The following is a 24,435-nucleotide window of genomic DNA, read 5'->3' as shown; positions in this document are numbered from 1 at the left end:
TGTTCTTTCTGCCAGGATTTCATTTGCCATCTTTCATATTTCCCAGGTCTCCTATACCGTGTTTAATCAGCTGCTAGTGACTGGTTAGGAAGGACTCCTATTCTTTTTGTATTCTGACATCCTGAAAAGGGAGTGAATTATAAAATTATCTACATACAATTAAATCAAATCACACACATAGAGAAATGCTTTTTGTACCATAGAGAACTATTTCAAGTAGAAAAGATGCAAACAACAATACCTCATTTAATATTTCTAAAATGTATGACAATTATATTAATATTAACCCCAATTTACTGATAAGAAACTGATAATGATACAGGCTTATGGATACAGCAAGTAAATTGCAGAACAAAGATTTAGACTCAAGTCCAAATCCTATGCTTTCACTGTTCAGTGGCTGCAATGGAGAACAAATTAATTCACAACCCATGGCCTATCATAAGTACTTTCTTTCTACACTGAGATGTATACAAATTTACCAGGCAAATGCAGCACACAAAACGAATCACTAACATAGAAGTACTTCTTATGCACATCATTACCACAATTTATAAATTTCTACCTAGTACTTTCATTTCTTTCCCATACCTAACAGATAACATCAAGTCCCAAATTTGTAACCCAAATATAGGACGAGTGTCAGAGCATAAAACCATCAAAACACAGGCTTCTATCAAAATGAACTGGCCCTACTGGGTCAGCGAAAATTAAATAATCAATAACTCGTACAAAGACGGTAAGGAAGTCAGAAGTTTGCTAGAATAACTAGTTCATCAAAGTGAAATTTATTCAAGTGTAATAAGTAGAGAAGGGGAAACCAAATCTACAATCTACCTCCTCAGACTAGATTTAAGGTATAGGATGGATTTTGATGAAACATATTTTGCATCTATGTGTGCTGTGACTTTAATGATCAGAAGCAGAAAGTTCCTTATTTGAAGTAATTGTATTTTTTTACTGGAATGGTCACTATCAGGCTAAACATACCTCCAGTTTTCCCTTGTGCCCAACATGAGAGCTATATCAGGAAAACAAGAGCAGGGGAAAGAACAGAGTTCCAAATGTACTCTCCCTCATACCACCCCAGATTCATGATAGGCTAAGAGAGACAGCATGCTCTCCACTGAGATCCCTAATGATGCCACTGAGAGCCCAAGTCATTCACATAGCCATGACACAGAAAGCAACCACATTTTCTCCTTTGGGGCTTAAAGAATAGAACTGGCTCTTAAACTACAGTCAGTAAAGTGTGACCACAGCACAAGTCAAAAGAAAAAGCAAGAACATCCCAGCGAAGTATAAGATTAATCTCAGATAATTATCCCAAGCAGTTACAAATCACCATGGAATACAACTTTCATTCTCACTATCAGCTTAGATACTTTACAAAAGGAAAATGAGTGATTAACAAACACTAGGAGTTTATAGCCACAAAAGTATGGATGGAAAACGACACTGGCCAACATTTCCAATGAACTAAATGCTGATAGTAGAATACAGGGAAAGGGTTGTCTATCATTTCAAGGTAATGTACATAAACAAACATAAAGCTTATTCACATTATAAAAGTAAATTTTCCTAGAAAATATCACAGCTTATAGAGTATTCTTTAAGTATACATTGGCCACAAGATAATTCTTCAATTAACTAGCATTTTTATTATGTGTTGCAAATAATAGCAGGCAAGAGATACATAGCAAAGAGTGCTGAACATTAGGCCATTACTAAAAACCATAAATCGCTAATTTCATTTTCCCCAATATCTAATTCATAAAAAGTTCAGATAAAAAATCAATAGCTGTATTTTCAACAAATGATAATGAGAAAACTGGATGTCTACACAAAACAATGGAGTTGAACCCTAACCTTACACTATACACAAAAATTAACTCAAATAAGATCAAAGACATAAAATTAAAAACCAAAATGATAAAACCCTTAGAAAACATGAGGGAAGTCTTCATGACATTAATTTGCAATGATTCCTTGGATATGATACAAAAGCACTGGCAACAAAATAAAAATAGATAAAGTGGACTTCATCAAGTTAAAAAAACTTATGTGCATCAAAGGACACTATCAGGAGAGTGAAAAAACAACCCACAGAATGGGAGAAAATTTTTTGAAATCATATATCTAATAAGAGATTAATATCCAAAATACATAGAGAACTACTACAATTCAGTAACAACAAAAACCCAATTCAAAAACGGGCAAGGAATTGAAACAGACATTTCTCTAAAGACCTACAAATGGCTAATAAATACATGTAAAGATGTTCACACCACCAGTCATTAGGCAAATGCAAATTAAAACAAGATACAACATCATATCCACTAGGATCGCTATTATTAAAAAAAAAATGAAAAATAACAATTTCCCCTCCTATGGCTAGCTCCCTTACCTTCTTCAAGTTTGCACAAATGTCATGTTTTCAATGAGTTCTACTCTGATCATCCTATTTAAAACTGCTTCCTTGCATTATCAATTCACCTTATCCTTCTATTTTTTTTTCTATAGTTCTTTTAAACTTGTAATATACTATATAATTTACTTACTTATCACGTTTATTGTCATCTGTCTCTCTCATCTATAATATAAGCTCTATGAGAACTAAAATTTTTTATTCACTGATACATCTTAAGTGTAAAAATAGTACCTGGCACATGACAAATGCTCAATGAACATTGGCTGAATGAGTAAACTAATTTCTTTTCTGGAGACAGAAAATAGATTAAAATTTTGAAAACCAAATCATTCTTAAAATTAATCAGTTGGGAGTTCCCACCGAGGCTCAGCAGAAATGAATCTGACTACTATCCATTAGGATGCAGGTTCAATCCTTGGCCTCCCTTAGTGGGATCCAGGTATTGCCCTGAGCTGTGGTGTAGGCCGGCAGCTGCAGCTCCGATTCAGCCCCTAGCCTGGGAACCTCCATATGCCACCAGTGTGGCCCTAAAAAGACCAAAAACAAAAACAAACCAAAAAAAACTGATCAGTTATTATTCTCTTTAACACCAAATATTATCTTAAACAAATTTATTTATTTATCATCAACAAATAACCAAAGTACTATGGCTTGAAAAGTAAAGTGTCCTACTTTACTAAACAGTTCAACGAGTGAGGTCTTAAAATTTTATTCATATCCTAATATTCACAGTACATGTGCTGGTTATTTACTGGTCTCTTGACTTCACATAACCCCTCAATACTCTGCTCTGTGATTCTGGGCCACTACATTTCCCAGGCTCCCTTGCCAGCTGGCTTCCTATTAGGTTCTGCCAATGAGAAGGACTAGTGGGAAATTAGAAGGTGGAAGGAGGAGAAAAGAGACCTCCTTCTTCTAGCTCCTGACAGCATCCTTCCAGTAGCAAGATGCACTTATGGCTGCACCATTTTACATTCCCACCAGCAACTGCTTCTTTTAGTACTCCCAATACCAGGTACCTAACCCCACAGAAATAACACCACCACCTGGCCATACTTACTCCTCTCAGTGATTACAGCATAAGCCAGGCCATGTTTCCCTCAGTGGTCTGAGCACAAGTCATACAGCACACCCTTTCCCGATAGGTCCAAGGTCCAGTCATAATATTTTCCAAATTCCCAAGTTCAAGTAACTCACATTCTTCCAGTTGTTCCACCAACCTTACGGCTGGGAGCTGCTCCCTACAGTTATATCTGGGTTGCCTCAACTTCCTTTTTTGATTTTTCAACCTTCCAATACCTGTATAACAAGTACCCTCAATTAAATTCTATCCACTTTAATTGTTTATCATGATTTTTATTCTCCTGACTAGATATGACTATACTTGGTACAGTATAACACTTCAGGCAGACCATAAAATTGACAACAGAATAAATTTTTATTTTCAACACTCAAAATTAAACATAATAGAGTTTTTTCATGCTATCTTAACCAAAGAATGAAAAAACAGGGCTTTCAATTAGAACAAATAACAAATAGAGATCTAGAAATACTATGTTCATATCTGTACACTCTCATAGAGTCATAAGTTTATATCTCCAATCCACTCTTCTCTCTTGCCTACTTCACATCTCCATTTGTATATCTAGCATGCATGTCAAATTTAAAATGTTCAAAATTGAGCTCCCAATATTTCCTAAAACCTATTCCTCCCAAAGCCTTTCCCACCTCACTAAATGGCAACTCTGTCCTTACAGGTTCTCAGGCCAGAAACCTAGAGTCATTCTTGATTCTTTTCTTTCTCACATCCTCCAAATCCAGTCTGTCCGAAAGTCCTGTAAGTTCTTCATTCAAACTCTATTCAAAATATAACCACTTTTCACCATTTCCATGGCTACTCTAAGCCACCAATAACTCTCATCTGGATTACTGTAATAGCCTTTTAGGAGGTCACTCCACTTCCACTCTTTTGCACCTCTACAATTTATTCCCAGAAACAACCAAAATGATCCTATTAAAACATAAGTCTGAAGTTCCCTGGTAGCTCAGTGGATTAAGGCTCTGGTATTGTCACTGCTGAGGTTCTAGTCACTGCTGTGGTGCAGGTTCAATCCCTGCTTGAGGAATTTCTACATGCTTCAGGTGCAGGAAAAAAAAAAAAAAAACAAACATAAATCAAATCACCTTATCTGCTCAAAATGTTCTAGTGGTTCCCCATCTCACACAGAATAAAAGCCAAAATCCTCAAAATGACCTTGAATTCCTATATGATCTGGTTTCTATTATTTCTCTGACTTCATGGCCTATTATTTCCCCTTCACTCACTTGTTCCAGCCATTCTGATCTCTTCCCAGTTCCTTGAACATCCAGGCACATTTCAACCTAAATGCTCTTCTCCAGATACATGCATGATTCCTTTGCTGTTATGTCAATACTTTAAGGAAAAATTTTCTACCCAATGACACCTTCCCTGATCATCCTACTTAAAACTGGACACATCTCTACACTGGGCACTCCCTTCCTTGTTTTATTTTGTTCCATAGCATTTATCTTCTGACTTACTATATAATAATTTACTTTTTTATATTATCTTTCTCCTCCTACTATAATGTAAGCTCTTTGAGGATAGGAATTTGTTTTGTTCATTGATGTACCTTTAATGCCCATATAGTGCCTGGTACAGAGTAAGCGCTCAGTAAATATTTATAAAATGAAACGCCAAACTCCAGAACACCAAATAATTAATGAATATAAAACACACATACTATAATGGAAAGGAATATTTTTAAAAGAATGTATGTGTGTATATATACACACATACATACATATATTTATATAACTGAAGCACTTTGCTGTACAGTAGAAATTAACACATTATAAGTCAACAATACTCAATTCACAAAATACACATATAAAGCAATGTGACATATTTATACATTTGTATATGTGATTAATCTTTACTATATTTTGAAGAATAAAACTTTATTATAAACTCTAATACCATAGTAAGTGCTATACCAAAATTACTTATCCTTTTCTATCAAAATCTCAAAATGCATTTATAATACCATCACATAACATATGGAGGCTCTCTAGCATAGTGTTCAACAGTCAGCTTTCCTAGCGTATATTATTGTTGCAACATCTACTAACTCTATGACCTTAGGCAAGTTACTTGACCTCTGTGCCTCATTTTCTTCATCATAAAAGATTAACGGTAGCAGTAATAAAACCTAGCTCACAGAAATTATGTAAATGATTAAATTATATAATATACTTAAGGCACTTTAGCCCAATGTCTGGCCCACAGACAATACTAGTACCTAATATTTGTTGAAAGACAAGTAAATGCTCTGAAATTCCACATTTAATACTGCCTGAATTTGTTTATATTGCAAGCTTACCGAAAGCAAGAATCGCGTTATACTTCTTTTATGTCTAGTGTAGTATTTAACATGTTAATTCAATAAATAATCAGCTGATTTACTAATTAACTGGTGATACATACATTATTGGATCTACTGAAAACAGAGGTTACAAAAGCAGTTAGTCGAAATGACCAGAGTAAGTACCAATGGAAAGGAAAAACAAGTTCATAAGTTCTGACGCCTCATCTTATAATATGCGTGACACTAAAGTATAGTAAAGACTTTTTATTAAGTATACTAAAGACATTTTTAAAATTTTACAGTAAAGAAAGATTTTTAGCAGAAAATAATGATACAGTAACTGAACTTTTGGTAATCATTTCACACTAAACAGAAGTCAAATCACTATGCTGTATCCTTTAAACTTATACAGTATTGCATATCAATTATATCTGAAAAAAGAATGATAAATTAATGGCACAGGAATAAAAGTAAAAAAGAAAGGGAAAGTAGAGACAGATGGCAGGCTTTAAATTGAGGAGCCAACTGATCAAGGCTATGCAATTCATAAGAATGAACAGAGCACTAACAATGACTCAGGTTGATGGCTAAGAGCGGGACTTTGTTGGAAAGACTACTTCTTCAAAAAGTCATGCAAAGAAAAGCACAGTTGAGTGAGGGCAATAATAATTGACTTCAAAAGAAGTATACAGTTAACTGCCAGTCACAAGAAGCTGAACATCTTCCACAGCAGAAGAATTTAAATAAAAGCAAGGTTACAGAAGAATAAATCATTAACCATCATTGAAAGACTGATGAATGAAGCCAGTGTAGATGAGTAATTTTGCCATCACTGGCTGGAATAACTGGACTGGAAAAAGCCTTAATTTAAAATTTTAATTTGAGAGTTCCCTGGTAGTCTAGCTAGCTGTTAAGGATCCTGCATTGTCACCACTGTGACTTGGGTTTAATCCCTGACCCAGGAACTTCTGCATGCCATAGGTACAGCCAAAAAAATAATATTAAATTAAGTTAAAAAGTAAAAAAATATGAGTAACAACTGTGGTACAGTGGGTTAAGGATCCAGCTTGTCTCTGTGGAGGCACCTGTTCAATCCCTGGCCCCGCAGAGTGGGTTAATGCCAGTGTAGCTGGCATTGCTACGGCTATGGCATAGGTCACAGCTTCAGACTGGAGTCAATCCCTGGCCCAGGAACTTCCTTATGCCATGGGCGTAGCCAAAAAAGAAAAAAATTAACTAATTAATTAATTAAAATAAAAAATTTAATTTAGGTTCTAATATGTACATTTCCACTCATTTTTCTATAAACCCCTACCCATCACTTTGATGATATTTCATCATTTTTTGATGTTTCAAATCCCTCATTAGTTAAGAACTTGTGATGACCATATGACACAACCACTTTTTAACACTTCATAAATGTATTGTAATAGTGCATGAATTTATTTATCAAGAATAACGACAGCATATTTAACATAGTGTTGGAAGTCTAACCACAGCAGACAAAGAAAAGAAATAAAAGGTATGCAAACTGAAAGGGAAGAGGAAAATTGTCACTATATGCAGATAACATGATACTATATATAGAAAACTCTATGGACTCCACACAAAAACTACTTGAACTGATAAATTCAGCAAGGTAGCAGGATACAAGATTAACATTCAGAAATCAGTTGCATTTCTGTATACTAACAATGAAATATTTGAAAAAGGATATTAAAAAAAGAAAAACCTTTGAAAATTACACTCAAAATAATTAAATACCTAGGAAAAACCTGACAAGGAGGTGAAAGACTTATTCACTGAGAACTATGAAACATTAATCAGGGAAATTAAAGAGGAATTAAAGAAATGGAAACATATCCCATGCTCCTGGAAGAATTAATATCATTAAAATGGCTATACTACCCAAAGCAATCTACAGATTTAATGTTATCCCTATCAAATTACCCATGACATTTTTCACAGAACTAGAACAAACAATCCAAAAATTTATATGGAACCATAAAAGACCCAGAATTGCCAAAGCAATCCTGGGAGCGGGGGGCGAGCAGGAGGTATAACTCTCCCAGACTTCAGACAATATTACAAAGCTACAGTAATCAAGACAGCGTGGTACTGGTACAAAAACAGACATATGGATTGATGGAACAGGTAGAAAGCCCAGAAACAAACCCAGTCACCTATGATCAATTGATCTTCGACAAAAGAAGCAAGAATATAAAATGGGAAAGAGACAGCCTCTTAAGCACGTGGTGCTGGAAAACTGCATGTAAATCAGTGAAACCAGGACACACCCTTACACCATGTACATAAACGCAAAATGGCTTAAAGACGTAAACATAAGACATGACACCATAAAACGGGCCTAGAAGAGAACATAGGCAAAACAGCCTTTGTTATACAAATATTTTCTTTCTTCCAAGGCAATAGAAATAAAAACAAAAACAAAAAATAGGACCTAATTAAACTTACAAGCTTTTGCATAGCAAAGGAAACCATTAAAAAAATGAAAAGATGACCTACAGAATGGGAGAAAATAGTTGCAAATGATGTAACTGTAAGGGCTTAATCTCCAAAATATACAAACTCATACAACTCAAACGCAAAGAAACAAATGACCCAAACGAAAAATGGGCTGAAGACCTAAATAGACATTTCTGCAAAGAAGACATACAGATGGCCAGCAGGCACATAAAAAATGTTCAACATCACTAATTACTAGAGAAATGGAAATCAAACTACAATGAGGTATCATTTCACACCAGTCAGAATGGTTATCATTAATAAGTCTACAAATAACAAATGCTGGAGAGAGTGTGGAGAAAAGGGAACCCTCTTACACTGTTGGTGATAATGTAAATTGATAGAACCACTATGAAGAATAGTATGGAGGTTCCTCAGAAAACTAGGTATAGAACCACCATACGATCCAGCAATTCCACTCTTGGGCATAGGTCCAGACAAAACTGCAATTTAAAAAGATACATGCATCTGTATGTTCATAGCAACACTATTCATAATAGCCAAGACATGGAAACAATCTAAATGTCCCATCGACAGATGAGTGGATTAAGATGTGGTACATATACACAATGGAATACAACCCAGCCATAAAAAAGACTGAAAATGCCATTTGTAGCAACATGGATGCAACTAGAGATTCTCATACTAAGTGAAGTAAGTCAGAAATATAAATACAAATACCATTTGATATCACTTATTTGAAGAATCTAAAGTATGGCAAAAATGAACCTATCTACAAAACAGAATCAGACTCACAGACATGGCGAACAGGTCTGTGGTTGCTAAGGGGGAGGGAGGAGATAATGTGATGGATGGGGAGTTTGGGGTTAATAGATGCAAACTATTAGATTTAGAATGGAAAAGCAATGAGGTCCTACCATATGGCACAGGGAACATATTCAGTCTCTTGAGATAGACCATGATGGAAGATAATATAAGATAGGGAATGTATTTATATGTATGACTGGGTCACTTTGCTGTATAGCAGAAATTGGCAAAACACTATAAAGCAACTATACTCTAATAAAATTTTTTAAAAGAATAATGGGAGAGGAAAATAGTATTGTGCAGATAATTATTCACAGTAATATATTAGTCTGTGAATGTGCACAAATATGAACACCAGTGTACAAAATAAATAATTTCATCATTTAACTATAATTATGACACAAACTATTTGAGCTTTATGTCCCTAATGTGTTTTTATAATTCAGTGATAGAAGAGCAGCCATAAAGGACAGTTCACAACATGTAATTCTGCATTCCACAAAATGTGAAGAAACAAATTCTAGACATTTGCCTAAAACATAAATATGTCAGTAGTTGAATCAAGCAAATGAACTCTTCTTCAATTTCTAACCACTGTTGAAGTCTCCTCCATTAACACACTCCTCCTTTTACACTTTTTTCTGTTCTCTTAGGTCCCAACTTCCTTCTTTGGGTTACTCTTTCATCACCAAATAAACTTGGCCTCCTATTCTATTAGATAGTTCTTGTCATTCATAACATCCCGAACTGCTCTGGAAACAGTGAATCTTATAAATAAATAAGGTGTGCAGTCTCACACCTGAGAATGTAATTGATAGGTACAGTCATACTCAGACATTACACAAATTTTATTGCAAGAGTTTGTGGTTTTACCATTTTCCTGTGCTTAACTCTGCAGTCTTCAAGAAATCAAAGTTTATAACAAATATGCTGAATAAACATACATATATATCACATTTCCTGTGCATTATTTGATAATAACCATGAGAAAGAAAGAGAGAGAAAGGAAGAGAGAGAGAGAGAAAAGAAAGAAAGGAACACTAACTTATCTTTATAAATAAAGCCTCTAAGTCCTTCGTATATTTAATAAATACTGAAGCTATGCTCTTTGACCCATCTTTAACTCCAAACAATTACTACAGCGTCTATGTAGATACTATCTCACAACATTACACAGCACCAAAATTACCTAAATCATACAGCCAAATCTTTCTCTGAGCTCCCTATGCCTGCTATGGTCTGAATGTTTGTCTCCCCCAAAATTTATGTGCTGAAATACCCTTAAAGGTGATGGTATTAGTAGGTGGGGCCATTGGGAGGTGATTGGGCCATGAGGATAGAGCCGGCGTGAATGTGATTAGCGTTCTTGTAAAAGAGACCCCAAAGAATTCCCTAATCCCTTCCACCATACAACAAGAAGTCTGTGACCCAGAGAAGTCCTCACCCAACCATGCCAGCACCCTGATGTCAGGTTTCCAGCCTACAGAACTGTGAGAAATAAACTTCTGTTGCTTATAAACTGTCAAATCTATGGCTATTTTGTTGTAGCAGCCCAAACAGACTAAGACAATGCCTCTTCATCTTTCAGAATATCCTGAACTATACATGCACAGATCTGAGAACTACCTCTTATAAAACATGGAAAGGGAGTTCCTGCTGTGGCACGGTCAGTTAAGAATCGCACTAGTATCTATGAGAATGCCAGTTTGATCCCTGGCCTCGCTCAGTGGGTTAAGAATCTGGCATTGCCATGACCTGCGGTGTAGGTTGCAGACCCAGCTTAGATCTGGCATTGCTGTGGCTATGGTGTAGGCAGACTGCTGCAGCTCCTTTTTGACTTCTAGCCCCAGGAACTTCCATATGCCACGGGTGCAGCCCTAAAAATAAATGAATAAATAAAAAATGAAACATGGAAAGTCCCATTGAAAGTCGACCCCAAAATCAGAAACTCTGCAAACCCTGTTCAGATTATTTTCACTGTCAGGAACTCATTTTGTTTCCGTTCATTAGAATCTCTACTAATCATATTATATAGGCATTCTGAGATATCACTAATTCACAGGTTCGTAGCTTTTGTTTCCAACCCCTCTGCCTTCTTAACCACTGTTTAGGTAAAATCATGGCAATGCATCTCAAACTCAGTCTAAAAATTAACTTTTCCAGAAATAAAATGTTATTTCAAATATCACACATGGAATGCATTTTAAAACAGAAAAAAAAAAACAGTATTAATGTCTTCACCATTTTCTATCTAGCACTTTTTTTTGTTGGTTTTGTTTTCTGGGCTTTTTTTAGGGACACACTTGTGGCATATGGAGGTTCCCAGGCTAGGGGTCTAATTGGAGCTGTAGCTGCCAGCCTATGCCACAGCCACAGCAACGTGGGATCTGAGTTGAGTCTGCGACCTACACCACAGCTCACGGTAACGCCGGATCCTTAACCCACTGAGCAAGGCCAGGGATCAGACCCGCAACCTTATGGTTCCTAATTGGATTCGTTTCCGCTGCACCATGACGGAACTCCCTCTATTTAGCACTTTAAAAGACTTATTTCCCAATCTCTGCTTAAATATGATATACCGTAATACAACTCAAATATTTTAAATAATTATAAATTGAAAAAACAAATGATGCTTTATCCCCTGAAAAATCCAAGAAATAGTAAAATTGGAAGGCCAGAAAAATACTTACAAAGCAACAACATTGTTATTGTTATTGCTTTCATGCTCATTTACCTTTTTCTCTCTCCCTCTCCCTCCCTCCATCTATCTCTCTCTCTTTCAAACCCCCTCCCTCTTTCCCTTCCTTTCTCACTTCCCACACTTTTCCGCTTTCTTTTTATTCTGTAATTATTTAGGCTGCCCTAAACTATATCATAGTTTTGTGAAAGGGAAACAACCAAGGTCAAAAATCACAGAATCAAAGTATGAAACTCAAACTTAATGCCAACACTACCCCATCAGCAACTTTTAAGTGGAATTTAATGTGTCATCTACCCGAAAAATGACCACTGAAAAATAACACCATTAGGTGTTATTTGAAAAAATAGTTAAAATTTCATCGATTTACATTTTTAAAAAATCTCAAAAGCTCACTATTATTAACTAACACTTCTTAAACCCTTTTCAAACTGTACTAGTCCACATCAATTATTTTTTCAGCCTATTCACTCACACAGAAGTTATACACATTATAAAACATAGTAATGACAGTTTTCTACTCATCAAACCCAATCTGAGATTAGATATTTTACACCACTGAACTAGAGACTATTATAGCTGAAAAGAAAGTAAGGCCTAGAATGCTTAAACAGCTTGTTCAAGCAAGTAACTAGTTGCAAATCTGAAGCAGAGAGAGTTGAGACTAGAACCCAGTTCCCTAAACTCCAAAGTACCAAAGAAGATTTGGAATTAGAATAAAGTTATCCAAACTCCAAAGCACTGTGCACTGTATAGAAAAGACAGAAGAAATGCCTCTAGTATTAAAGAACTCACTAAAAATCTACAGTTGCATACTTCTTTGATGAGTGACAGATGATTATAGTAATGGAGCCAGATCTAATACAAATAGGATATTGAGAAAAGAATTTGGTTAATCTCAAATCATTTATGTATAGTTCTTGCATTCATAATGTGTTTTTTTTTTTTCCTCCTGGGTCTATATCTTTTGAATTTGACTGATTTAAGGTCAATATTAAAATAAACTAGAAACTCTCCAAAAACTGGTAAGGAATGAGAGCAGAAATGACAGTTGAAACAAGGAAAGAGAGGCATGCTGGCTGTCAAGGGAAAGTCATCCCAGGATTAGAAAATTATTGTATTTAATGCTCAAGACATAATCCATGTATGCTTGGTGGAGAGTTAGCTATAATTACAAGTGGAATCCTTCAACTACTTCCTCTACACTCCCTTTAAATAGCTAAAATTTCGTTTCAAAAGATGGGCACTGGGAATATAGGAAACATTGAGGAAACTGGGTTTTTAAATCACAGCACTCTTAGAGTTCCCACTGTGGCCCAATGGGATTAGCCGTGTCTCTGAAGCACCAGGATGTAGATTCAATCCCCAGGCCAAAACAGTGGGTTAAGGATCCCAAGTTGCCACATCTGTGGCATGAATCCCAACTGCAGCTCAGACCTGATCCTGACCCAGGAATTCCATATGCATGGGGCAGCCAAAAAAGAAAAAAAAAAAAAAAAGACAGCTCTCTTGCTGAGGATAAGTTTCATACAACCTCTATGAGTTTAAAGTGAAGACAATAAAGGAAGAATTCCTCATGATCATCACTGAAGCCTGTCACCACATTCTATAGATTGAGCATAGAGCAACTTAAATTTCCCTAGGCAACTGCTTAAAATGGGGAAAACTTATTACTCTACTGATGAACATTTCAGACTCCAGAACTGACTGTTATTATCGTTTTAACATTGACTAAACTTAACCCAGACAGAGAGAAAGGAGGGAAAAGTGAGGGGGTTGGAGGTGGGAGGAAGAGGGATGCCAGAGAGGATAGGAGAGATGGAGATAAGGTAGGAAAGAGAAAAGGAGAGAAAGAAAAAAAGATAAACCATTCTTTAGAAAACTAAAATCCCTTAATCTACACAGAAATGTTTTATACCAAAAAAAAAAAAAAAAAAGTTGTGGTTACAGAGATACTAAAGTTTTGGTATTTGTTTCTAAGCAAAGAAATTTTAAAATATGGCAGTAATAACCATACCATCATGACTGAGCCTCACCCTCCTTTTGTGGTATGTGTACTGCATCAAGAGAGAGATAAAGAGGAAGAATAAAAATAAATAGATAGATCAATAAAAACGAAAGGAGCCAGGGTACTTAAAGCCCTTTGTTTATTAGCTTAATTCCGTCCAACTACTTAAAACTGTAATGTTAGTTTATTTTCTTGTTTAAACCTCAATTACCAGGTATGCAAGGACAAAACAAAAGAAATATGAAATTTTTACTCCAACAAAAATTGCAACTTAAAGCCAGCTGGTTATAGGAATGAGGCTGTCCATGCAACGTAATGGTGAAAATACTTGTCACTATTTAAAGAGCTAAATTTGGAGTTCCCGTTGTGAATCTGACTAGTATCCATGAGGATGCAGGTTTGATCCCTGGCCTCACTCAGTGGGTTAAGGAGCTGGCATTGCCATGAGCTGTGGTATAGGTCGCAGACGCAGCTTGGATCTGGCGTTGCTGTGGCTGTGGCATAGGCCAGTGACCCCTAGCCTGATTCCACCCCTAGCCTGGGAGCCTCCATATGCCATGAGTGTGGCACTAAAAAGACAAAAAATTAAATAAATATAAAAGAGCTAAACTTGGATAGACACTCAAACTAAGTAAATAGGATTTCTTTTTATCAGAAGAGACGGCAAAGTGATTCCCCAGTATAAAGAAAGAAGAAATATAATTTAGAATGAGGGAAAAAGCCACTTGAAGACATCCCAAAATAGTATTTACTATGTTATTTTTATCATCTGGATCTTTGCACATGTGACTCTGCCCAGCATATGGAATTATATCTGCATTGGTTGTTTTAATATCCTATAGCAAAGGAGACATGTATTAATATCCTAGCAGTGAAGACATATTTTACTCTAAATTCAGCAAGTTTTAATGTGCCTCTCCTTTACACTCAGAAAATAAAAACAAGCATTAAAAAGTAAAAATGTTTCTTTTATCATGAAATATTAATCTTAAACTTAGAAACTGGTATTTCACTGTACAATAGGGAGACAAATAAGAAGCTGATCATGACAGTACCGTTTCAAACTGTTGAGGGGAGTATAAATCGGTGAGGCAATTTGGCAGTACATCAGAATCATTAAAAATACTCTTTGAACTAGATTTTAGATGTCTAGGAATTCATTCCACAGAAGCAATCATGGTAGTATTCAAAGATTTAAATGTTAAATATGTTCACTGAAGTATTGCTTATGATAGAGAAAAGTTAAAACCACCTAAATTTCTCAGCAGTTAGTATTAACACATTTGACGTTTATTCAACAATTCGTGTTGGCTTCCTACTATGTGCTAAGCATCATGGGTTAAGTTTAAAAATGTATCCTCAAAGTAAAAAAAAAAAAAAATGTATCAGTGTAAAAATCACATGATCTCAAACTACTTTATAAGTTTAGTATACTAAAATTCTAGAAAAATCACAAATAGATTTTTTTTTTTGGAGGTTGAGGGAGGAAATGATAAAATTATTTTAAAGTTCAACTGGAAAAACAAATGCTTGAGAATAACTGAAATAATTTAAAAGAAATATAATACAATTAAGAATATATGGAGTTCCCGTCGTGGCGCAGTGGTTAACAAATCCGACTAGGAACCATGAGGTCGCGGGTTCGGTCCCTGCCCTTGCTCAGTGGGTTAACGATCCGGCGTTGCCGTGAGCTGTGGTGTAGGTTGCAGATGCGGCTCGGATCCCGCGTTGCTGTGGCTCTGGTGTAGGCTGGTGGCTACAGCTCTGATTCGACCCCTAGCCTGGGAACCTCCATATGCCGTGGAAGCAGCCCAAGAGATAGCAACAACAACAACAACAACAACAACAACAACAAAAAAGAATATAAAACATCACTAATTAAAAGTGTGCCAAATGACCAGCAGGCACATGAAAAAATGCTTAACATCACTAATTATTAGAGAAATGCAAATCAAAATTACAATGAGGTACAACCACACACTGGTCAAAATGACCATTATTATTAATAAGTCTGCAAATAATAAATGCTGTAGAGGGTGTAGAGAAAAGGGAACCCTCCTACACTATTGGTAGGAATGTAAACTGGTACAACTACTATGGAGAACAGTACAAAGGTTCCTCAGAAAACTGAATATAGAACTACTCTATGATCCAGCAATCCCACTCCTTGGCATATATCCAGACAAAACTACAGTTTAAAAAGATAACATGCACTTGTATGTTCATAGCAGCACTAGTCACAATAGCCAAGACACAGAAACAATCTAAATGTCCATCGAGGAGTTCCTCCATGAGGATACAGGTTCGATCCCTGGCCTTGCTCACTGGGTTAAGGATCTGGTGTTGCCATGAGCTGCAGTGTACATCGAAGACACAGCTCGGATCCCGCATTGCTGTGGCTCTGGCAAAGGCCGTCAGCTACAGCTCCAATTAGACCCTTAGCCTGGGAATCTCCATGTGCCACAGATGTAGCCCTTGCAAAAGACAAAAAAAAAAGGTCCCTTGTTGCCACAAGTCAGGTATAGGTTGCAGATGCAGATTGGATCTGGCTTGGCTGTAGCTGTGGCATAGGCTGGCAGCTGCAGCTATGATTAAACCCCTAGCCTGGGAACCTCCATATGCTCATATGCTATGAGTGTGGCCCTAAAAAGACAAAAAAAAAAAAAAAAAAAAAAAGTCCAATGACAGATTAATGGATTAAGAAGATATGGTACATATACACTATGGAATACTACTCAGCCATAAAAAGAGAATGAAATAATGCCATTTGCAGCAAATGGATGCAATTAGAGATTCTCATATTAAGTGAAGTAAGTCAGAAAGAGAACGACAATATCATATGATATCATCTATATGTGCAATCTACAATATGGCACTAATATTTATATATATATTTATATATATGTATGACAGAGTCACTTTGCTGTATAGCAGAAATTGGCACAACATTGTAAATCAACAATACTTTAATAAAAATAGTGCACCAGATGAATGACTAGGTTGATTATTAATAAAAGAAGTTAAAAATGGACCAAACTATCTCTATGAATTTTGTCTATGATAACTGTAATGTTTCAAAGATGAATTATATGACTAATATTGTTTGGACTATTGGCTCTTTATATCCTAATAGCATATCATGCAACAAAATAAATTTAAGATGGATTAAAAATTAAACATAAAAAGTGATGTCTATAATAAAATATATGTGAATATTTACATAATGTTGAGTGGGAAAAGTATTCCTAAAAATGACAACAAAGGCAGAAATTTGAAAGGAGAAAAATAATAGTTTAGATTTGATGAGGAGAATGGCTTTTCTAAAAACTTTAATTGAAAGACAAAATGACAAAGTTGGAAAAAATCTGCAGATATGATGAAGGATTAGTGTTTTTAGCATATAAAGACCTCTGACAAATGAATAAGAATTAAATTCTCTTTATACTAATGTGCATTACTTTGTGCTGGACTATTCTAAATATTTCATATATGTTTACTCATTTGATTCTTGCAACAGTCTTATGACATGCAGGAAATTTTTACAGATAAAGAAACTGAGGCACCAAGAGATTAAGTAAACACCCAAGGTTACAAGCTGATAAGTAGTGATGGTAGAGTCAAGATTCAAACTCTGTCACTAACAGCCCGACTCCAAAATTGATGTTACTTTTCAAAGGATATGAATAAGAAATTTATTTTTTAAGGAAAAAAAAGAAATGAAATGAAATGCAAAAACTAATGAATAAATACTCCATTTCACTACCAATCAAGAAAATACAATTACACTTGAAAAAGCTGCCACTCTCTACCTGATATTGGCAATGGTTGAAAATAATGGCAATATATTGTGTAAGCATGAATTAGTTAAGATGCATACTCTCATAAACTGCAGATAAAAGAAAACTGGTTCAACTTTTCTGGAGGACATTTTGGCAGTATGAATCAAATGCCTTTAAAAAGTGATTACCAACAATTCATTTCTAAGAATTTGAACTAAAAAAATCTTCAGACATGGGTGCAAAGATTAAGCTACAAAATAGTTTATTGCAATGTTGTTAATAATAACAAAAAATTTATAAATACCTTAACTATAGATATAAGTTAAACTATAAAATGCCCACTAACCAAATAGTATGCAACCATTAAAAATAATGATGTAAAATAACAGGGGTATCATAGGAAAATATAAATGATAGGATATACTGTTAAATAAAAAGGCAGAGTATAGAGCACTTGTTACCATATGATTCCATTTTTGTTTAACAGGGAGATGCAGATATAATCATTAGGGAGAGAGAGAGAGAAACATAAAATTTTAATACTGGATGAATATAACCTTAATACTATAATGATTACATCTGGATGAGAATGCAGTTTTTTTGTATTTTCATGTGTTTCCTAAATTTCTTATACATAATATGTTACTTTTGTAGTAAATAATAAGGTTCATTTAAAAAAAAAAGAGGTATGCAGAAGAATATTTAATGACATGATACGTTAACTTTTAAAAAGTAGCTTGCAAAACAGCATGTGCAATAAGACACTATTTTTCTTTTTAAAAATATGTGTATCTAAGTAGAAAAACTTGATGGACATAATCAGTATAAACATTTTTGAGGTATCTCTAAATGTCATTTTGGGAGGGCTTTTTTTTTTAGTTTCTATTTTCCAAATTTTCTCCAATAACCATGGTGTATTTTTTAATCAGGAAAAAAAGACGAGAAAGACTATATTTTACCCCTTTCTCCAAATGCATTCTAATTGTTGAACAAATCTCTAATTTATGGAAAAGCAAATAGTATATGCCTTCTTACTGTCAAAATAAACACAAAAAGATATGATAGTTTTTCTTCAAAAGGCAAATATCATAAATGTATCAGTGTATTCTATCAATTAGAAATTTTATTTAAAATGACAAACCCCTTTAAATGTACTATATCAAGCTGCAAATGAACCCTACAAAGCAATCAGGTAAACCTCCTTGATACTTGTCCATCTGTTGATAGATAGGTAGATATGATAAAATAAGATAATTGTACATAGTTAAATGTTTGATTAAAAGCAAATATGTTGACACTGGTCATCAATATGGCAAAATAACAAAAAAATTAATAGAGATCAATTATTTAATGGTGTATCATTACCAAAAGTCCTGACCTGCATTCCTAAATATGTGATCTTGAGCAAATCAATTAATCTCAACAAGTTTTAGATTCCTCAGCTTTAAACTTGCAGTAAAAAATTCTACACTTTGGCTCTAAAACTACAGTAAAAAATGATAGAAATGTAAAGAATTTTCATATAATTAAGCTAATTATAAACCCTGGAAAACCTCCAAAATTAGTATCTACTTAAACACAGAAGAAGATGGTAACAACATGAGACAAAAAGGAGAAATCCCCCCCACCAAAAAAGAAAAACAAAATGAAGAAAAAGAAAAAAGCAGATACCCTTGATAATGAAGAATTTCTTTCACAGGGAATCAAGACTCAGGAAAACTTACTAGCTTTTTCCTATTTTCAGAAGGCCAGAAGGACTGGAGACCAAATTTCTGAATTTTGGCCAAAAGCCCCAAGTCTAACTAATCACCCAGCAGCACTCCTCCACATGGAGAAGCTGATACAGCATCAACAAATTCTTTATCAAAATCAACACTTTGTAACATTGAGAAAATTAAAAATGTTGTAATCTATAAATGGCCCAGCCTATTCTGTTAAAACTTTACCACAATTGGACACTACATTTAAAAGAAAAAGTTTCTCTTTACCTCTGCTACAATTTTATTAAGTCATATAGAAAGTTTGCTTGTTCTTATAATTTTGCATAGATTATTTATACACATTCTTCAGGAAATATGCATAATATTGTCAGTTTCATTTTTCTGCTAAGGGAGAAAACATGCTTGAAATTTTCTATTTTTCATCATAAAATGTTAGTCTCTTACATCAACTTTCACTGATTTTCCTTCCCCTTAAAATTTCACCTTTCTTCCCATTTCCTCCTCCAATCCAAATACACACATACACATGAACACACACACACACAGAAGCACACACAGCACGATGCCAGACATTTTTAAATAAACATTTAAACATAAAATCAACTGAAGACCAAGTTGTAAGCGGTTTCCAAAAAAAAAAAAAAAAAAAAAAAAAGTTTGTGAAGATAGTAAACGAAAGCACTATACAGTCTAATTGAAGTCTGGTAATTTTTTTTCCTCTAAGTCAATGAAACCACCATTACAATAAGCCAATTCTCAGAGTTAATCACTATAAAAGAAAAGCAAAAGCCTTAAAAAGCAAAAGTCTTTGCCTATCAAATATTTTATTTTTTACTTACTACAGATTTTTCTGGATATCTTAGCATTGCTTCTCTCCCAGCTATCATCAAACCATCCAATAAACACCTGTGTCAAACACACTGTCTCTTTAGCGCATAAATAACGACACAGCTGACACTTGTACACAGAAAGATTAACCTAAAGGTTTAATCAAATACCTCAACTTCAGGAATTAGCTTCTCCCCTTTGTCCTTTGGTAGCCACAGCCTCTTCATTGGAAGCCTCTATTGCTGTCATTATTTCTAATTTGAAATCATCCTCACCTCCACACCCTTCCACGAAGGAAACATAGCTTTTATCTTTGTCTTGCACATGTACACCATAGTAGGGGGGGTAGAGTAAATTGCCACTTGCAACCTTCTTTCAATAATAAATAGCAAATAAACAAGGAGTCCTCTCTATTACAGGATACCAATACACATTCAACACGCAAGTCAGCTACTGGACTCCACTGTTAATCTACTTGTCTCAGGTATCATATTTTCAAATGGCAGGGGGGAAAAAATATCACATCCAAGAGGAAATTATCTGAAGGTAAAGAGATGCTATATATTTTATACCTCATATGACACTTGTGTCCATTCTGAATAATATACTGTAACTTTGGATGTTTCTGTGCTTAGGTCTAAGAAATGACCTAAAACGAACTTACAGAGTTCATTGTGAGGTCACTGTCAACTTCAAGATAGGTCTTAAGGAAGGAGAGAGGAATGATGGAAGACATTACTTAGGTTATTGGTGAAGTGAAAAATATACGATTTTGATAGGCAAAAACTTAAGATTGTTAGCAGTTTTACAAAACTCAGAGATTTGAAAAATAGTTAAAATAATAGTAACACTTGTAAAGAACTTATACAATAAGCATCATTGTAAGTTATATATATTAACTTATTTAATCCACAAAAAACAACTTATATTGGAGTAGATATTATTATCACTATGCCTATGTTACACACAAGAAAGTAGGCACATAGCAATTAACTTACCCAAGATTAAACTAGTAATGGTGGAGTCAGTATTTGAATCTTGGCAGCAAACTTTAAAGACCAAGTCCTTAACCACCATTTAAACTCTGAACTACCATAAAAGAATCTAACAAGCCTTTTCCTTGAAATTGCACTTTCACGGGAGTTCCTGTCGTGGTGCAGAGGAAAAGAATCCAACTAGGACCCATGAGATTGCGGGTTCGATCCCTAGCCTTGCTCAGTGGGTTAAGGATATGGCATTGCCATGAGCTGTGGTGTAGGTCACAGATGCAGCTCAGATCTGGCGTTGCTGTGGCTGTGGTGTAGCCTGGCAGCTATAGCTCTGATTTGACCCCTAGCCTGAGAACCTCTAAATGTCATGGGTGCGGCCCCTCCCCCCCAAAAAAAACACCAAAGAGAAAAAAACAAAAGAAATTACTCTTTCATTTCACTTATAAGTAGAAATATACATTGAGATTAAAACATGTTTCCCCAAGAAATATAGCTATAGATAATCAAACCATGATGTTTTGTCTAATTACTATATTGAGCTCTTTGTAAATCAATAAATCAGTACCTTTTGGTATAGGAAATTTAGCACAGTATATACTCATGATCCTATGAATTACAAAAGATGGGGTTATTTAACAATAATAAGAATTTCTCTTTCCTTGGTAGTTGTTTGTTTGTTTTGCTTTTTAGGGCCACTCCTGTGGCACATGGAAGTTCCCAGGCTGGGGGTTTCATCAGAGCTACAGCTGCCAGCCTACACCACAGGCCCAGCAATGCCAGAGCCGGGCCACATCTGCGACCTACACCATAGCTCACAGCAACACTGGATCCTTAACCCATTGAGCGAGGCCAGGGATCGAACCTGCAACCTCATGATTCCTAGTCGGATTCATTTCCACTGCATCACAATGGGAACTCGCTAGGTTTTTGGTTTTTTTTTTAACTTCATTCTTTTAGTATTAATTTGCCCTGGATATTGAGTTCCTTAGACATCAAATTTCTCCATAGATCCCTTATACAGGAATATCCTTATAGTAGAGCAATGAGGAGAATTTGAAAGGAAGTAAAACCCAAAACAGACGTCTTAAAGTAATACACTAAAGGTCACTGACTTTTCTTAAAGGAGAATTCCTGAACTAAGAATCTATTTACTTTTACTTCAGATAAAACTATAGTACTTTGAATTATCTGAGGGGTACGCCTGGGTTCAAATCCTGATTCTACTACTTACTAGTATTATGATCTTAGGCAAGTCACTCAACTTCTCTGAATCTAGGCATTTTTATCTGTAAAACAGTCCACCTCCCTGGAGTGTTGCAGAAATAAACCCAATTAACATAGTATATGTGAAATTCTTAGCACAGTGCTTTGCATGTATCAAGTGCTCAATAAACGTTCTCTGTTACCTAAGAAAACTGAACTAATAATAATTCAAGGACTTACTGTGAAAATTAAGTAGCATAATTTATGTGAAAGCACCTTTTTTAGTGCTGTACAACAAAAAGGAACTCTATAAAATGCTAGTTTTCCCCCTTTTATTATCTAATGTAACAGTCCATAGCCACATAGAAATAGCTCATAGGAGTATAGAAAGAGGATTGATATTACTAGAGGCAAAAACACTAATTACCAAGAAATGACCATTTACAGACTTGAAACAAAGGCAAAAACAGAAAATTCAAAATGCAGACACAAGACCTCAAAAACCCTGCAGTTTGGGGGACCACTCAATATAGGGATAAGTAGCTTTAACAGACACTCAACTCAAGGAGCAGCTCAGGAATCAGATGCTAATCACGATGACTCTGAACCATCAAGACAAGATGCTAAGTAATTAAATTTAAAAATTATAATTTAAAACTGGATATGGTATAACCTTAACTATACATATATAACATGAAAATTTTAATAGGGGTTATGTCTGGTAATGGCATTATGGATGATTTTAAACATTCTCTTCTTCAATTTTTCTATATTTTCTAAACAACAAACCATTTAGGAAATCAGAATATACAGGTAAACTATAAAAAATAATGTTGATTCCTAAAGAGGCAGTCTTTAGAAATTTAAGAAATACATGAGCATGTTACTGGGGGATTAACTCATTCTGTATTGAGTTCCTTGCTCATATAGTCAAATTGATCCTTGGACAATAAAAGAATTACAAAAATGAAACTACTGTGAAAATTGTGATTAAATGTTGCATAATAAACTCACTTGAAAAAGAAAAAATGCTAAAAGTAGATTCATTTTAGAGGTTCTACTTTAAATAGCAGTCAGTATCAACACAAAGCTAATAACAGGAACCACATATGATTACCTCTATCTTTGCTTGCAACAATTCTGACACACCCTCATTTTTAGGGTAAGAAAATGTTTTAAACAACTCGAGGGAAAGAGCAAAATAAACTGATAAAACGGAGAAATTTCAAGTTGCATAGTCATAAATACTTTTTTACCTTCTAAAATAGACATTAGAATGCTTTAGGTAATTTAGCTATTACTAAGCAATCATTGACTGCACAGCTGAAAAAGAAAGAAAAGGTGGCAGTATAAAAAAATTAAAATACCAGAAATGAAACTATGGCAAATGTTTTTCTTTCTGATCAAGGCTGTGTGTCTCTCTTTGGAACTGTCCCACTGAATACCACCTACAATTAGCAACACGTTAGAGAGCAACACATACAGCAGATTCTAAAGGACTTTTTCATTTAGAAAAAGTTCTTCCTATAAATATAAATTGTTTTTCATTATCTTATTTCTCCACTAACTAGAGCTTTAATTTTAAAAGTGAAAGGTAAAAGAATAAACAGGCACAAAGTACTGGGACACTGACAACTCTCAATTACTTTCAATATTGGTATCATTATCAGTAATATTAATAGTACAGTGCTAGTACAGATACTTGATGGACTAAATAAAAGTCACACAGGTAATCTGTGGCATAGTCAGAACTAGAATTTAGATTATATGCTTCCCAATTATAATTAATATTCCATTCCCTCTTACCATAATTTTCCCTAAAACTTGGTATGTCCAGATTTAACTGGCAAGTTAGCTGATACAGCTCTTTTTCATTTCTTTTCCTGGACTCCAACTGTCAATGGCCTAAAGGCAGAGGACACTATTAACATCAGAGGTATTTACATCTTGTAATAAAAGGAAGATAAGTCTAAATGATGCCTTGTAAATTGTCTTCTGAAGGGTAGTTTATCTTTGGAAAACAAACAAAAATGTTAAAGGTGTTTTCACTCTCAGTAGTGTCACTGCTTTCATGTCTTATTTCCGTCACTTAAAT

At 34.9% G+C, this 24,435-nt stretch overlaps 1 protein-coding gene across 50 annotated transcripts in view; it reads right to left on the bottom strand.

Moving 5' to 3' along the window:
* Positions 1-24,435, bottom strand: part of SOX6 (SRY-box 6) — a 621,434-nt gene that overhangs the window by 405,696 nt on the left and 191,303 nt on the right. The window contains exon 1 of one of the 50 annotated variants that reach the window (XM_021085343.1): positions 20,319-21,347. The exons of the other annotated variants lie outside the window; for them this stretch is intronic. The gene's annotated coding sequence lies outside the window, so the exon portion shown is untranslated. Of the gene's footprint in view, positions 1-20,318; positions 21,348-24,435 lie in introns of those variants that run through there. 50 annotated transcript variants of the gene reach the window in all.

Source organism: Sus scrofa, chromosome 2 (genome assembly GCF_000003025.6).
Source record: "Sus scrofa isolate TJ Tabasco breed Duroc chromosome 2, Sscrofa11.1, whole genome shotgun sequence".
Lineage (NCBI taxonomy): Eukaryota > Metazoa > Chordata > Mammalia > Artiodactyla > Suidae > Sus > Sus scrofa.
The sequence above is the reverse complement of the archived record's forward strand: the minus strand, read 5'-3'. Positions and strand labels throughout refer to the sequence as shown.